Below are 15,512 nucleotides of genomic sequence, written 5' to 3'. Positions count from 1 at the left end.
ATCCACTGTGTCACCTTAACTAATGCAACAACAACCCGAACACTGTGTTGGGAAGCATAGCCCTGCCACCTAGTGAGTTTGCGCGGAAACATGGCCAAGGTCATGTCAAATTAGAATAGCCACGTGCCTTTATCAAGCTGGTAGATCACTGTCCACTAGTGTCTACCGCTGATTAGCCTTGTAGCCAGACTTTGATGAGAAGTTTGGCATGTGCTGCCGTGATTTTAACCACCCTTTCACATTATCCGGCGATTTGCCGGATCCGTTTCCGGCAAATTGCCGGACAAGGTAGAAAGACATTGCCAGCAATGGAGCTTTTTACATATGTGCGGCGGTCGCCGGACATTTATCCGGCAAGCAAAAACAGCCGGATCTCCCTGCTAGAATCTGGCGCGGCAGATCGCCGTGTATAGCCAGGAGGAACATTGCAAGCAATGAAGCTCATCACATATACGGGGCAAACTACCGGATGGGTGTTGGGTCTAGAAAGGAACTCAATTCATAATTTTTGACCTACATTCTGACCAAAGTTTGGTGATGGCTGACGAATTAATTCTAGAGATTTTTTGTCTCCTTGACGGACAGATATCGTAAATATATCAAAAAAGATTTGGGGGAAACTAAACTGTTTAGAAATCATTCTAAAATATTTTTTTAAAAAACCTATAATATACAGTGCCGTGCCGTGGAAAATCAGCACCCGGGGCGATAGTATACGACGGCGCTCGAATATGTATATATACTGTATATATATATATATATATATATATATATATATATATATATATATATATATATATATATATATATATATATATATGTAATGAGCTGACATAAATTAAAGGGGTACTTCCGGTTGACATGGAAAGTTAAAATTTGGCATGATTGTAGCTTTCCGAGACTAACCGACAGAAAAATTGTCAAATGTGAATATTTTTAATTTTTGAGGGGACTAAAGGAGGGATGAAGAATTTCCCCATGTTATTTAAATGGGTGTTTATTTGGACCTATAATCTCATGTTTTAGGTACTTGGAATTGAAAAAAAAAAACAAAAAAAAAAAAAAAAAAAAAACTTGAAATTCGGTATGCTTGTACGATTTCGTTGGTGTTAACTAAATAAATAAGTAAAAATAAAAATTTCCAACTGTAGAGTGGTTTTATGGGGAACTGAAAAATCTTTTCCATGTTATTTATATGGAACCTTTTACACCCCCAACTTATTGGCACTTCCTGTAGGGCTACAATGATTAAATTTGACATGATTGTAGGTTATTGGGACTAACCAACATGAAAGTTGCCAAAAGTGAATATTTTTAATTTTTAGGAGGTCTAAAGGGGAGATGAAGAAATTCCCCATCTTATTTAAATGAGCCCTTTTTTAGATCTATAATCTCATATTTTAGGTACTTGGAATTGGAATAAAAAACATGAAATTCTGTATGCTTATACGTTTTCGTTTGTGTTAACTAAGTAAATTGCTAAAGATAAAAATTTCCAACTTTAGAGTGGTTTTATGGACTACTGAAAAATCTTTCCCATGTTATTTATATGGGACATCTTCTACACCCTAAAATGTTTAAGCACTTCCAACAGGATTAGAATGATGAAATTTGGCATGATTGTAGCCTTCCGGGACTAACCTACAGGAAAATTGGCAAAAGCGAATATTTTTAGTTTTTATGAGTTCTAAAAAGGGGATGTAGAAATTCGCATGTTATTTAAATGGGCGTTTTCTTGGAATACAAAATCTTATCTTTTAGATAGTTGAAATAGGAAAAAAACTTGAAATTTGGTAGAATTGTGGATTTAAGAGGTGCGAGGCCGTAGACCGATTAAACGTGAGGGTCAGGGAGCGAAACCCCCAGCTGTGCCAAATTCAGGAAATGTAATTAAAGAGCAAATGCATACAATTCACTCTTGATGGGAAGGCTGATACCTAAGAGATGCAAGGCCGTAGGCCGAGCAAACGCGGGGGTCTGGGGGGAAACCCCCGGCTGGCCAAAGGCTAGTATATATATAAAAATGGTATGTTCTAAAAATGGTACTCACGGACCACAGAACGCTATTCTACAGGTCTGCTTTCGGTATAGCTTCCAGAGTCTCCTTCACCTGTTATATAGAATCAAAATGTACTATCTGGCAAAGTCGTGTATTAACTTTGAATAATTAGTATTGTTTTACGAATCCAACAAACAGTTAGATCGATTGTTACACTAATATAATGTGCTAGTGCAGGGGTGTGGTCTAGGAGGGGCCCGTCGTTTGTGAGGGGGGGACAACTACAATGTACAAAGCCAGCTGCTGATTTTGAGGTCTGAAAAAACTGAAAAATTTTTGTTTCCGTCCGGAAAGCTAAAAACACTGTTTCTTTTTTAGCTTTTTCTCTTTCTCTCCATAAGTATTATGTGCCAGGTAGTTTTTATTATGCTCAACCAGGAACTACTGGCCCGGACCAAACGTCATACCTTTGTGCATAACTATTTCAATTTAACCCCTTGTACACAGAACCTATCTACATAAGACTGATTTTCTTTGAAATTTCACTTAATTTCTTGAAGATTTCCTGACAAATATATTTATTTATTATTCGTGACTAAAAAAAACATCATAATTATTTTAGTAACAGATATATATTTCACTTTTTATTTTACACCAAGTAACAAAAAAAAAAAAAAGAAAAAAAAGAAAAGAAAAGAAAAGAAAAAGATGAATGAAATCCAAACTGAAAACTGAATAAAAACGTTTTTTTTTTCGCCAAATGTTTCATCTGCTTTTAAAACTATAGTTACAGCATATTAAAATATAATGTATTTAAAAATCAGATTATTATCTGTGCATTTGGTCATTCTTTACACGGAAGAGATAAGCCTATCATACTATTTGTCGATTAGGAAGGATCGGTAAATAATTTACCATAAATTATTAATTATATGTACTCTGGTACTATGTAATCTGTAATCTTACGATGATATTTTAAAAGCTTGTCATTTGGGGGGGAAGGAAATCACTTGGGGGGTTTGGCTCTGATACCCTCCCCCCGTGGCTACACCCCTGTGCTAGTGTCATCATCTACCGACCTTAACTGCCATCTGGAAAGAATCGATGTAACTATTTGATGGATTGATGTCTTTATATCTGTGACGTTTCCACATAGTGCAATTGACGTTTCCAGACGAGGGACCAAGAGGTATACGATTGTATGTATTTTGCGCTTTATTTTTGCTTGTAGAATAGTGTCTGTAGTCCGTGGGCGCCATTTTTAGAACATCAGGAAAGTTAACAGATCGCCTTAGTTTTTAGTGTGTTACATCTCACTTGTTATCCCACATAAAATTTGCAGTTTAATATCACTATACAATTCTTCTTCTTATATATATATTTGTTAATTTAGTTTTGACTGATATTATTATTATTACTTCTAGATCTTTGAGTATGTTCGTAAGAGTTAATTAAATAAGGTAAGGGATTAACAATTTCTTTCTATGGTTATAGGCCTCCGACGAGAGGTCCGGGATGCTGCCATCGCCCTGCAAGGTTATTCGATGATAGTGAGGAGCGTAGAAGATCAGCTGAGTGAGAGAAGAGGATTAACGAAATATGAGTCGATAGTCAAGAGGGTAATTAAAAATTAGACAGAATTTATTAGTAGATAATAGATGCTTAACACTTTCGATCCTAAGCCCGAGTCAGACTCGTTTTGTATGTTTATTCCAAAACGTCGAAGCCCGAGTCCAACTCGCTTTTTTTTTTTTTTAAACGTATTAGCCGCTATGTAACTGATTATGGGTTCCGGTCGGTTGTCTGCCGTATTAAATACCTAGTGGGACTCGGTTCTTGAAGAATTACTGTTCACCTGACAAACGAACTGTTGCAGGTTGATTGTTGTGATCAACTTTCTGCGTTTGACTGCAGCACGTTCGATAATATAGTGGGATATTTTCTTTCGAAAACTATCTAATTTTATAGAAGTTGTCTAGTTTGGAACAAGTAAAATGAATATAGAAGAAATATCAAAGCTTTTAGAACAGTACAGTTTAGTTCCCGTTCGTAAGGTGAAATTGATGATTTAGATTTAGATCCTGATTTCTCTCCCCCCCCCCCCCCCCGTACATATGAGTGAAGTCAACAGACTAGTCTCCAAGCGCAAGAAATTTTTCAAAAATAAACACTGCTTTTCCTTGATTTTGAGCACTTTTTATTACTTTTCGCTTCCATTTTATATAGCTATATCTTTTTTTACCCCCGAATTTTGCTCCCCTTTACTTCGGCTCCCGGGGCAGTCCCCCATTCGCGCCCTCCTACGACATGGTACTGTACATGAGAACACCCATATAAAAATATTTGTACGAGACCCATCCAGAAAGTAACTTTCCGACGCTTCCCATAGCTATGAAACCGTATGTGCAGTGTTGCCAGACCGATCAGTTGGAAAAGCAGAAGATTCGAACATAAAAAACAGGAGAAAGCAGTAGACACATAAAGTGGCGGCATTTGAGTGCAAATCCAGGGGAACCAAAAAAATTGCCATTATTAAGGGGACAGTGGTCAAAACAAGAGGTCCAGAATTCACTATTACTTTAATTTCAAAATAAAACAATACATACAAAACATAAATTTGAATTTTAATTACTTCAAAATAAGAGCTGACGATCGTGGAGAAGTGATACAACCAGGGGTAAAAGTGGTTCTGAAATAGTAGGGTGACGCATGATAGGCCGTAGGCCGTCCTCCTTGCCTATGTTTATTTACTGTAATTTTTTAGGAAGTGGGGGACGCCATAGATATTTTTGGAAGTGGAGTAACGACGTCCCCCCATCATACCCCTCACTTTTACCCTGCTTCCAACCCAAGTCCCAATCTAAACAACACTTACTCGTAAATCTTACAGTAAGTCATAAAGATCGCCAACCATCATACATATAGAAGATGACGCACAATTATATCCTTACAACTCTATAACGATATGCTTCTAGAGAGCTTTGTGTATGCATACAGAGAAATTTCCTCTTTTTATGTAAGGAAAAAATGAAAATTCATTATTAATAATAATATATTTCTTCAACTTCTCGAAGTAAGGAAAAAGCAGAAGATTGTTCACTTTTCATTTTCTTTCGCAGTAGATCAGTAGAACGTAGAAAAAGCAGATCTCCTGCAAAATCAGTAGCTCTGGCAACGCTGTGTATGTGGCGCGCAGCGACTGCGTTGACGTGAAAGAGCGCATGCGCCAGCGGAACTTTCCTAGTGCTCTCAGAACAGTGTTGCCAGATCTACTGATTTTGCAGGAGATCTCCTGCTTTTTCTACGCTCTACTGATCTACTGCGAAAGAAAATGAAAAATGAACAATCTCCTGTTTTTTCCTTACTTGGAGAAGTTAAAGAAATATATTATTATTAATATTGAATTTTCAATGTTTCCTCACATAAAAAGACGAAATTTCTCTGTTATAATACACAAAGCTCTGTAGAGCATATCGTTATAGAGCTTTACTGTATATAATATGAATCCAAAGAATACAACTGTACGTCGTCTTCTATATGCATTATGGTTAGCGTTTTTATGACTTTCTGTAAGATTTACAAGTAAATGTTGTTTAGATTGGGACTTGGGTTGGAAGAATGGCTTAGATCGTTTCTCCACGATCGTCAGCAAGAAATTGTCTTACGCCACAATCAGTGTGACTGCACCATATAGCTACGTTATCGCTACGTGCATGAAAAGACATTTTCCCACTCCACTTTGCTCTTTCACTACGTTTTACTTCACACATGTGTGTATCAAATATCAATATAAATCGGGACTTTTCTCTTTCATTTGCTCAACGTAGCTCATCGGAAATGAATTCTGGACTGCTTGTTTTGACTACTGCCCCCTTAATAATGGTAAATTTTATTGCCCCCCCCGGATTTACATTCAAACGCCACCACTGTATGTGTCTACTGCTTTCTCCTGTTTTTTTATCTTTGAATCTCCTGCTTTTCCAACTGACTGCTCTAGCAACACTGTCTCAGAAGCGTCGTGGTTGAAGATGGAAGTGATTTCCTATTCCAGCTCCTGCCGCGTGTAAAGTGCGAGCAGTTATATAGTTTTTAGAATAAACGCCGATTGAAATCCATAGCCAGCTGTGGACCTAACGTCATGAGCAAGCAGATGGTGCTTTGCTGGTGTAGACAATTTACAGCAGGACGCTAAAATGTGCATGATGAGGAGCAGTGGTGCCCACTCCCCCTTATGTCCATGACGCACCCCCCCAATTGTCTATCCGTAGGTGGTCTTCCATGAAAAAAATCTTCTTTTCGATTAATTTTACCCCTCCCCCATCAAACATATTTATATAGATTTTTAACCCCCCAAATATTTCAATGACGCAGTTTGCGTCATAGCCCCCCCTTGTGGGCACCCCTGATGAGGAGTGCACTGAGAGGTCAACCGTCATCACAGACAACTTTGTGGACCTTGTTTATGAAAGCATCATGCAGAATCATCAATTCACAATAACGGAACTCAGATGTCAGTTCCCGCAGATTTCCCCCTCCAAATTACACACCATTGTCACTGCTCGCACTTCACACGCAGAGGGAGTATTATTTTTCTATTGTAAAAAATGTTTTTCGTTCGTTCAAAAAGTACATATTTCAAACAGCAATGTAGCGAACTACTCCTTCTTACATCACCAAATTATATATTCATAATAAAATATAAAGTCCAAAACCTTGTTTCCAATGTTTTTAGTGTGTTTATTATTATTATTATTATTTAGCAATGTGCTATAATTTTATTAAAAAGGCCTAAACCCTCAGGATACTGGAATAAACAAGGTCAGATTAGTCCAGGATCGAAAGTGTTAATACACATTTATTTTATTTAAAATGTGTTTTTCCCTTTTAAACTAATAAATATAAGAAATTGAAATTTTGCATTATGCAAATACCATCAGAGGAACCTTGTTTGACATACCCTGCAATTCCAAATTAACAGTGTTTCCAACCCAACATGAAGTTGTATTTTTTACAAGGTATTACGTCCGATGTTTACATATTTCAAATGTGCATATTAAACGAAAACTTACACTATTAAATTAACGGGATGATCTACCTTTTCTCGGCACAAAAATTTTTTATATTGGACCTTATGGGGAGAACATGGCTACCGAATTTCCTCAGTTTTTAAGGAACTAGGTATCTCTAATGGGAAATAAAAATTTTGCAGCATTCTACAGAAGTTTATTAACGGGTTGAAATACTTAAATTGTATATTTGTCTGCTAGTTTAGCAGAAATAAATTATTAAAAAATAAATAAATTAGTTTCTTTTTATACAAATTATAATATGTCTAACTTTGGAACCAATTATGGTAGAAAGATCAACTTTTTTTTGTTTTATTCCTTGAGAAGAAACGACTCTAATAGTTTTAATCACAACCATATCTGATACGCCAATTAAAAGATAGTATTTTAATATAAGTATTAAAGTCCACCTGTCAAGAAGTTTGACGAGGGTAAGGCATCCGCGCCCACCCTTTTCTTCTGTTTTCGTCCCGAGAGATATGAAGGGACCGTTTTCACAGCAGGTGTCAATGCGAATGTAAACATCCTGTCCTCACGTTCAATAGCCCAAGTTCGGCCACTTTCTCTCCCTTCTCTCTCTCTCTCTCTCTCTCTCTCTCTCTCTTCCGAGGAGGTGTTTCTACCCTGTAAGAAAATTATAGATATGTAGAGAAAATGGTGATCAATTATTTCTGATAGCCAGATGATAGACAAGCATTCTAAAATGCCTTCGAATTCCAAAACTGTATCGAGCATAACTTTACCATCTGGTTATTTTCAGGAGGCAAATGTTATATTATTATTATTATTATTATTATTATTATTATTATTATTATTATTATTATTATTATTATTTGGAGTTAGAGTGCAAAGCCACTAAGATACAAATGGCTCTATTGGCTAAACATACACATAGCTACCCCCATTCAGAACATTCCTTTGTGCGTTAGAAAACATGCTATAACAATGCGCCCCTCGCAAAAATCTAATTCAACTCTTATTGACATCAGTAGCGCTTACTAATAGCGTAAATGCTATAAATCAGGCATTTGCAAGTAGGAACAGGAATTGGCCGAATTACAGAAATCTTACTGTCCTCACTGGCTGTAAAAGGTAATATATAACATTTTCACAAGAAATAATTATCTGATAATTTAATAACGGACAATTTCGCGGTCTGTATAAAAGAACTCGGCGTGTCAGATCCGGCCCGCGAACCGACGTTTCGATATGCCTGCGTAAACATTCAACAAAAATATTTCCCCCGTAGGACGCATCTTTGTATTGAAGAGAAGGCTAGTTCCGAGAAATGCCCAAACAATAGTAAGGAATTTGAATGTCAAGTTCTGACCACCAGAAATTCCCGCGAAGTGATAATCTTATACATCCCAGCTAATCATTCCAGTTAGTGACCAAGTACAGGTCAGATCTGTGTGGGAAGCGAAACCGAACTGTGAATTTGCGTAGTATAACACATTATGGAAAACGGACCAATAATGAAACGAAAGAAGAAGGGTCATTTTCCCTTATAATCATCCCTTATAATCAAGGAGTCCCTTGTTTGAGTCCCGATGAAGACACAAGTGGTTCGGATCCTACGTTAAGCTGTAGGTCTCACCCATAGGACGTCATCATTCTGAAAGTATGTTCTTTTCTGCGTATCCTGCTTCTTGTTTCAACTCTTTAGGATAAATCGAGACTAACTGACAGTGCGTAGTCTTAGCGGGGTAAGCGCGGAAAACGAAAAAGTCAAAGAAAATAGAGCTTTGCTCCCTTGTCCCCATATAACAATACATAGTATGGACACCGTTCCAAATGGGTCTTATAGGAGCTATCATGGCAACATTTTTGTATAAGACAATTGGTGTGTGTCGTCTGCAAGGTTGTCTGGGCACAAAAAAGGGCAAACATGTTTTTCAATGAATAAATAAATAAATAAATAAATAAAAGAAAACGTGCATTTTTCAATTCCCATATCCTCGTAGCGCAACGAGCCTAAACTTTAAATGCTTTGAAAGTTTTTTTTTTTTTTTTTTTTTGCTTTTTGCGTATCCTGCTTCTTGTTTCAACTCCATAGGACAGTGATGTTTTCAGGGTTGATTCTGGGGGGAATTCTCCCAAGAGCTACGAAATTCACCCTCGGGTGCTTGAGATCTTCGCAGAAATTTCTATGGAGCACGCAATTTTTAGTCGCTTTCCCCCCTGTGCGTGGTGCCTCCGGAGGAAATGATCTGAAATTAACACTCTTATAGGATAATTGGAGATTGGCTTACAGTGCTCAGTCTTAGCGAAGTAAGCACGAGAAACCAGAAATATCACAAAAAACAGGGCTTTTGCTCCGCTGTTCCCCCGTGAAAATGCACGGTTTACACACAATACAGATTGGATCTAACAGGGCTATTTAGAGAATGTCTTATAGAGCATTTGGTGTGCAGTGTTATCTGTGGACAAGGAGGCAAAACAGTGTTTTTCATTAAAAAATTGAGTATTTTAAATTTCCCTCGCCCCCTCATGAGACGCTTCTTCAATGAGACCGTATCCTGCCTCTTTCTCCTATTCTCTAGGCTCTAGGCCAATTAGGACTGACAGGCATTTGAATAAGTCCATTACTTGATGCCTAGTAATTAGCCATCATATTGGCTGCCATATTGGATTTAGACAAATGTTCTCTCATGTTACCATGTAAAATATGTCTTGTGATGAAAGCTACCAGAAAAAGTAGGTTTCGTTTAGTCCTAAGGAAGTGCGCTACATCCTAGAGTAATGCGTGCATATACGCATTTGTAACTTTGTACAGTTAATCGTTAGACAACAGTGTTGCCAGGTTGTAAGGTTTCTAAGTGGCAATAAACAATGCCATATTAAATTCATCGGCCTCAGAAACCTATAGTTTGACACCAAAATTATCTTTCTAAGTGCCTTGGTTCACGATCTCTCTTTATATATATATACGTAGGGCGGCGGCCATATTGGAAAATGACGGCTACCAGGAAAACACCTCAAATTTGCAATATATTCCCAAGACATTATTTTAAAAAGAACTTAGGGGACATTTTTTACGGACACCTATATATGGGGGCCAGGACTTTACATTGTCGGAATTCTGTGGGGGCACCCCTCTGCCCCCCTTCCCTTCGCCACTACTGTATGCTATAATATTTGTCCGGAAGGGAAAAAATTTCCCAAAATCCGCGCACTCTAGAATGCATCTTGATGAACTTCCAGTTCCAGAGGTAACGGGGAAAAGAGGATACTTCCACCACATCGTCCAGTCTCTTAGCATGGAACCATTTAGGGATATAAAGCTAACAGTATTTGGCAGCTGACAGGTAATCTCAGAAACTGATCGAGAACCTGTTTCATTCAGACATCCACTCCCTTCCCCCTCCATTTCACCAACCCCCGCCCTTTCCGCGGCCAAGCTTAGAGTGGGGCGTGACTTATCCTCGTCAAACTTTGACAGGTGGAATTTAATACTTATATTAAAATACTATCTTTTAATTGGCGTATCAGATATGGTTGTGATTAAAACTATTAGAGTCGTTTCTTCTCAAGGAATAAAACAAAAAAAAGTTGATCTTTCTACCATAATTGGTTCCAAAGTTAGACATATTATAATTTGTATAAAAAGAAACTAATTTATTTATTTTTTAATAATTTATTTCTGCTAAACTAGCAGACAAATATACAATTTAAGTATTTCAACCCGTTAATAAACTTCTGTAGAATTCTGCAAAATTTTTATTTCCCATTAGAGATACCTAGTTCCTTAAAAACTGAGGAAATTCGGTAGCCATGTTCTCCCCATAAGGTCCAATATAAAAATTTTTGTGCCGAGAAAAGGTAGATCATCCCGTTAACTATTCATTGTTACAAACTTAGAGCGCAACATTACCATAAGCTTTAGAGGATTCTAGAACAGCAATAACAAGACAATGCATATCCGACATACCTTAGTGTGAAATGTTGTGCTCATGATATGATGTATTTCAAATAAACAGAATGAAAGATGAGGGCCTGAAAATGTGAATTTTTTAAAAGAGAACTTTACTTCTAAAAACTCCTTTAAAAAGATTACGTCCGATCACAGAGCTGGTTTCCAATAGAAGTAAAGATCATTACTCTATGTAAAGCAATTTTGATATCTCAAACCGTTTCTGGGATTGTGGGAACTTTTCAAAATGATCGTAGTTTTCTTTTGCTTCTATAACATTACATCAATAGTTTTACATCACTTTAGAAAGCATTCGTACACATATGTATATTAACATAACATTGTTATTTTATGTTAATATACGCATTTATATATGGTTTAAGTCAAGAATATTTTTGTTACTTTATTTATGTTAGTAATATTATTTAGGGGAGAAAGATTCAAGGCTGGTGGCCAGCTCGATAGATGTTATCAGGAAAAGATTGGCAACAGGAGGCCTGAAAGTGAAAAGGAAAATAACAGGTGGTTTTCTAGACAAACAAGAGGGCATTGGCTCTTCACTTTTGGTTATATAACAGAGGTACATTCGCGAATCGTCCCCTCGGGATTCGTGTAAAATTGATTCAAATGCAAAGTTCTCCGCGGCTCAATGTGCATTGTATTAATTTTAACGGCCCATACCGGTAATTTACATATTTATGGGCCTTCATATATATCCGGAATTCGATCTTAAACTACTATAACGCTCGGACACAAAATTGCTTTTAGTTTCTTTAGATGTAACTGGACATGAACGTAGGCATATGCAAAACAAATTGGACCAAGTACTGCTACTCTGACACACGTTACCCATCCGTCCGCCATCTTGGATCCGCCATATTGAATTCAAGTTTCGGTTTTTCAAATGGGAATTGGTGCAAGTGATACATCAAATTCATGTACAGTTTTCTCGAAAATTCACTGGTGTAGTGAATTTTACCGTAGCTTGTACCGTTTGGAAAGTGTTGCATGTTAAATTCCTTGAGGCATTTTGCGAATAGACATTGCAGAGTAATATTATTTATTTATTTATTTAACAATCCCCAGATACAGAGCAGAGGCCACTTTACACTGGATATCTAAAAGCAACAATAACAATGTAAAGGATTTGGGAAGGTATGGGCCAGGGCCTGTTTAGTAGGTACCATCCCGACATTTGCCTGGTAGGACTGAGGAAAACCCTGGAAAACCCCAGTCTGGATGGATGGTTACCCTTACGTTTCAGATGTTGACAAATTTAAAAAAAAAATTCTGATTGGAAAAATACTGTAGATGTAAACAAACTATTTACAACATTGGTGTCATAATCTTATTACAATTCTTTGAGTGATTGTTAGTGCTCCATGTTATACAATAACAAGGAAGTATTGTATTACGGTCAAAATGCTTAATGTAAATCGAGATACGACCAGATTTGGGTGAATACCTACTATTTCTGTATTGATGTATGTGTCTGTAGGTACGTACGTTCAGAGAATATTTAGTCAACGATAACGTAGAAGATTATATATGTACACGGGGCCCTGCACAACTTTCTAATTGGTTCAATATTCGTAAAGTGCCTAACGTTTAACATGTAATACCTTGCAAATGATACAAGCTATGATAAAATTCTCTACACCAATGAATTTTCAAGAAAATTGTACATAAATTTGATGTATCACTTGCACCTATTCCCATTAAAAAAAAAAAAAAAAAAAAACGAAAGTTGAATCCAATATGGCGGCCGGGGTGGGTAACATGTATCAGAGAAGCAGTACTTAATCCAACTTGTTTTGCATATACCGACATTCATGTCCAGTTACATCTAAAAACAACCAAAAACAATTTTGTGTTCGAGCGTTGTAGTCGTTTATGATTGAATTCCGGATATATGTAGGCCCATAAATATGCAAATTACCGGTATGGGCCGCTAAAATTAGTGCAATGTACATTGGGCAGCGGAGAACTTTGCATTTGAATCAATTTTACACGAATCCCGAGGGGACACTTCGCAAATGTAACTAGGTATATTTTATGATGTTTCTTCAATGACCGTCTGAGAAGACATTTAACTCTATGTTGTCGGAACTGTAACACATTATTTTAATTTTAGTAAGTAAATGTATCATTCTGGTCAGAAAGTTTTTATTTATCTAATAAGTTTCAGAGTTGTATTGGATTGAATGGCATCATGATATTTACATTTATTGAAAAAGATAAGTGATTAGATTTGATACTTAAAAGAAATATTAAAAAGTTGTTGAAATAAAAGTTTTCGAAGAAAGCCCTTATAATGTTGTTCCCGTTACAAACTCATTATATGTTCGTACTATTCGAAAGTAAGGTACTTACGATGCGCATTACCATGTCCGTCTCACTCGCGCTGTTGATGTTTTAGAGGTCAAAATTTGTGATATACCGTAAGTTTTCATTTAATATATAGCTGTAATAATGTGAACTAGTACCATTTAAAAAAATACAACCGTATGTTAGGTTTTCAACATTGTTAATATGGGAGTACTGCAGAGCCAGTCAGATAATGTACTCCTACTGATATTAGTATTCTATAACATTTTAGGATATTTGTTCTATTAGTTGAAAAGTAACAAGGAGTTTTATAATAAATTATCCACTTCATATATGTATATGCTTATCAATTAAATGGAAATATCTAGAGTTGGAAATACGGCAGATGTCTTGATTGGCAGGCTCAAACGAGCATTACAGTACAGGGCTGCTTCTTGGTGGTGATGTGTTAGAGTATACTCCGTACACCATGAGGAGCAGTATATGTGCAGTGAACTGAGAAGATTGTGATAGTATAAAATCGTTGACCTCTCTGATTTCCAAAGAAGGCAAATTATTGGTACTCGGTTATGTAGTGAAAGCGTGACGAAAGTAGCAATTTTTGTTGGATGGGTCATGAAGAACAGTGTCCAAGATAATGACCTACAAAATTCACGACAAAATATCGGTCAAAGGAATAGTGGTCTAAAGGGAACACTAAGTGACAAGTCCAGTAGAGCATTAGAGCTGATTGCTACCCAGAACCGAGTGTGGTGCAGGTGACAGATAAACTCAAGCAGCACATGTCCTACAGCTTGTATCGACAATTTCAGTATGCTGCAAGTTGGATGACGGACATACGGGCTCGGATTGAACAAGCAAAACTGCTATTAAGGGTCCATAAAGTTCTAGCACGACCTAATAGTTCGCACACATATAACATGGACCGCTGATGACTAGAAACGTGTCAGATAAATCATCGTTCATTTTATTGTAATCCATGGGCCTTGTTTATGTGTGGCCGACGCTCAAAAAAGCGTATAATCCGTAGTGTTTCCACCAACCGTGAACCGGGGCTGGCTCTGTATTGGTATGGGAAGAATACTGAGTGCGTCCTATGGCCCAGCGTTTGAGTTGAATACTCCTCTCGACTCCTCAACAACGGACCTGGTCATAATTTAATATCTGTTGTCCGTTCTGGAGACACGTATCTGGTGCAGTTTCCCCTCCTCGATCCGTTCTCTCTGAGCTGGGTGATGCACTGCAACCAAAAAGTGGTAGATCTGGAGTGTTTTCAAAGTCAAACGAGCGATGGATTGTACTAGAGGTTAATAAAAACCCTAAAAGAAGTGTCCTAAACTGGTCAAAGAAGCGTCAGAACATTTTAATACAAGTGTGCATCTTGAAACAATAAGATTGGTTTTAAGAAGATGCAGTTTACATGGAAGAATAGTCCTTAAAATACCGTTTGTGAGCAAGTGCAATAGACAAAAGAGACTCAGTTTTGAAAAAAAAAAAAAAAAAAACTTATAAAAATAGATTTTTCGTTTAGGAGCATTGTGTTATTCGCGGACGAAAATAAATTTAATTTGTTCCACTCAGATGGTCAATGTTATATCTGGCGAAATCCTAATGAAGAACTCCGAGAGCGTAATCTACGATCCACTGTGAAACATAGAGGTGGCTTGGTAATGGTTTGAAGCTGTATGTTTGGTGTTGGTCCAGGCAAATTGTGTGTAATAAGTGGAATTATGGGCCAAACAAAGTATTTAAACATTCTGAAGCAAAATTTGGTACAAAGTGTTGAAACATTGGGAAAAAACAGAGAACTTGCACTACTATCAGGATAACGATTCCAATCATAAAGCTCTCAATGTGTGTTTGTGACTCCTGTCTAATTGTCCGCATGTGCTGGAAACATATCCGCAATTTCCTGATATTAATGTTATGGAGCACGTATGGGCATGAGGGCCCGAAGGGGGGAGGGGGCCCGGCCCACCTCTGGCTTACGAAAATTTATACCTAATATAGCAAACTACGTATATTAAATACAAGAAAATACCAGACGTAATACAGGAACCATGATACCCCCCTAGAAAAGAGCGACATCTCTTAGAGTCAGGTAGGAGGTTGCGGAACTGTTAGCAGTGTAACTGACATACTGAGATGTTATAATTATAATAAAGACTCTATAGAACGAGAGTCGGAGGATTTCTATTGCACTTTA

At 37.2% G+C, this 15,512-nt stretch overlaps 1 long non-coding RNA gene across 1 annotated transcript in view; it reads left to right on the top strand.

The window, feature by feature from the left end:
- The first annotated feature begins 3,492 nt into the window (after positions 1 to 3,492).
- LOC145671876 (uncharacterized) overlaps positions 3,493 to 15,512 on the top strand; it is a 28,381-nt gene continuing 16,361 nt past the window's right edge. Inside the window, exon 1 of the long non-coding RNA XR_014128546.1 lies at positions 3,493 to 3,618. This is a non-coding gene — a long non-coding RNA (uncharacterized LOC145671876). The remainder of the gene's footprint in view (positions 3,619 to 15,512) is intronic.

The sequence above is a fragment of the Thermobia domestica genome, chromosome 15 (assembly GCF_964235325.1).
Source record: "Thermobia domestica chromosome 15, izTheDome1.hap1.1, whole genome shotgun sequence".
Taxonomy (NCBI): domain Eukaryota; kingdom Metazoa; phylum Arthropoda; class Insecta; order Zygentoma; family Lepismatidae; genus Thermobia; species Thermobia domestica.
Note: the sequence above shows the minus strand (reverse complement) of the source record. Positions and strands in the feature narration are given on the sequence as shown.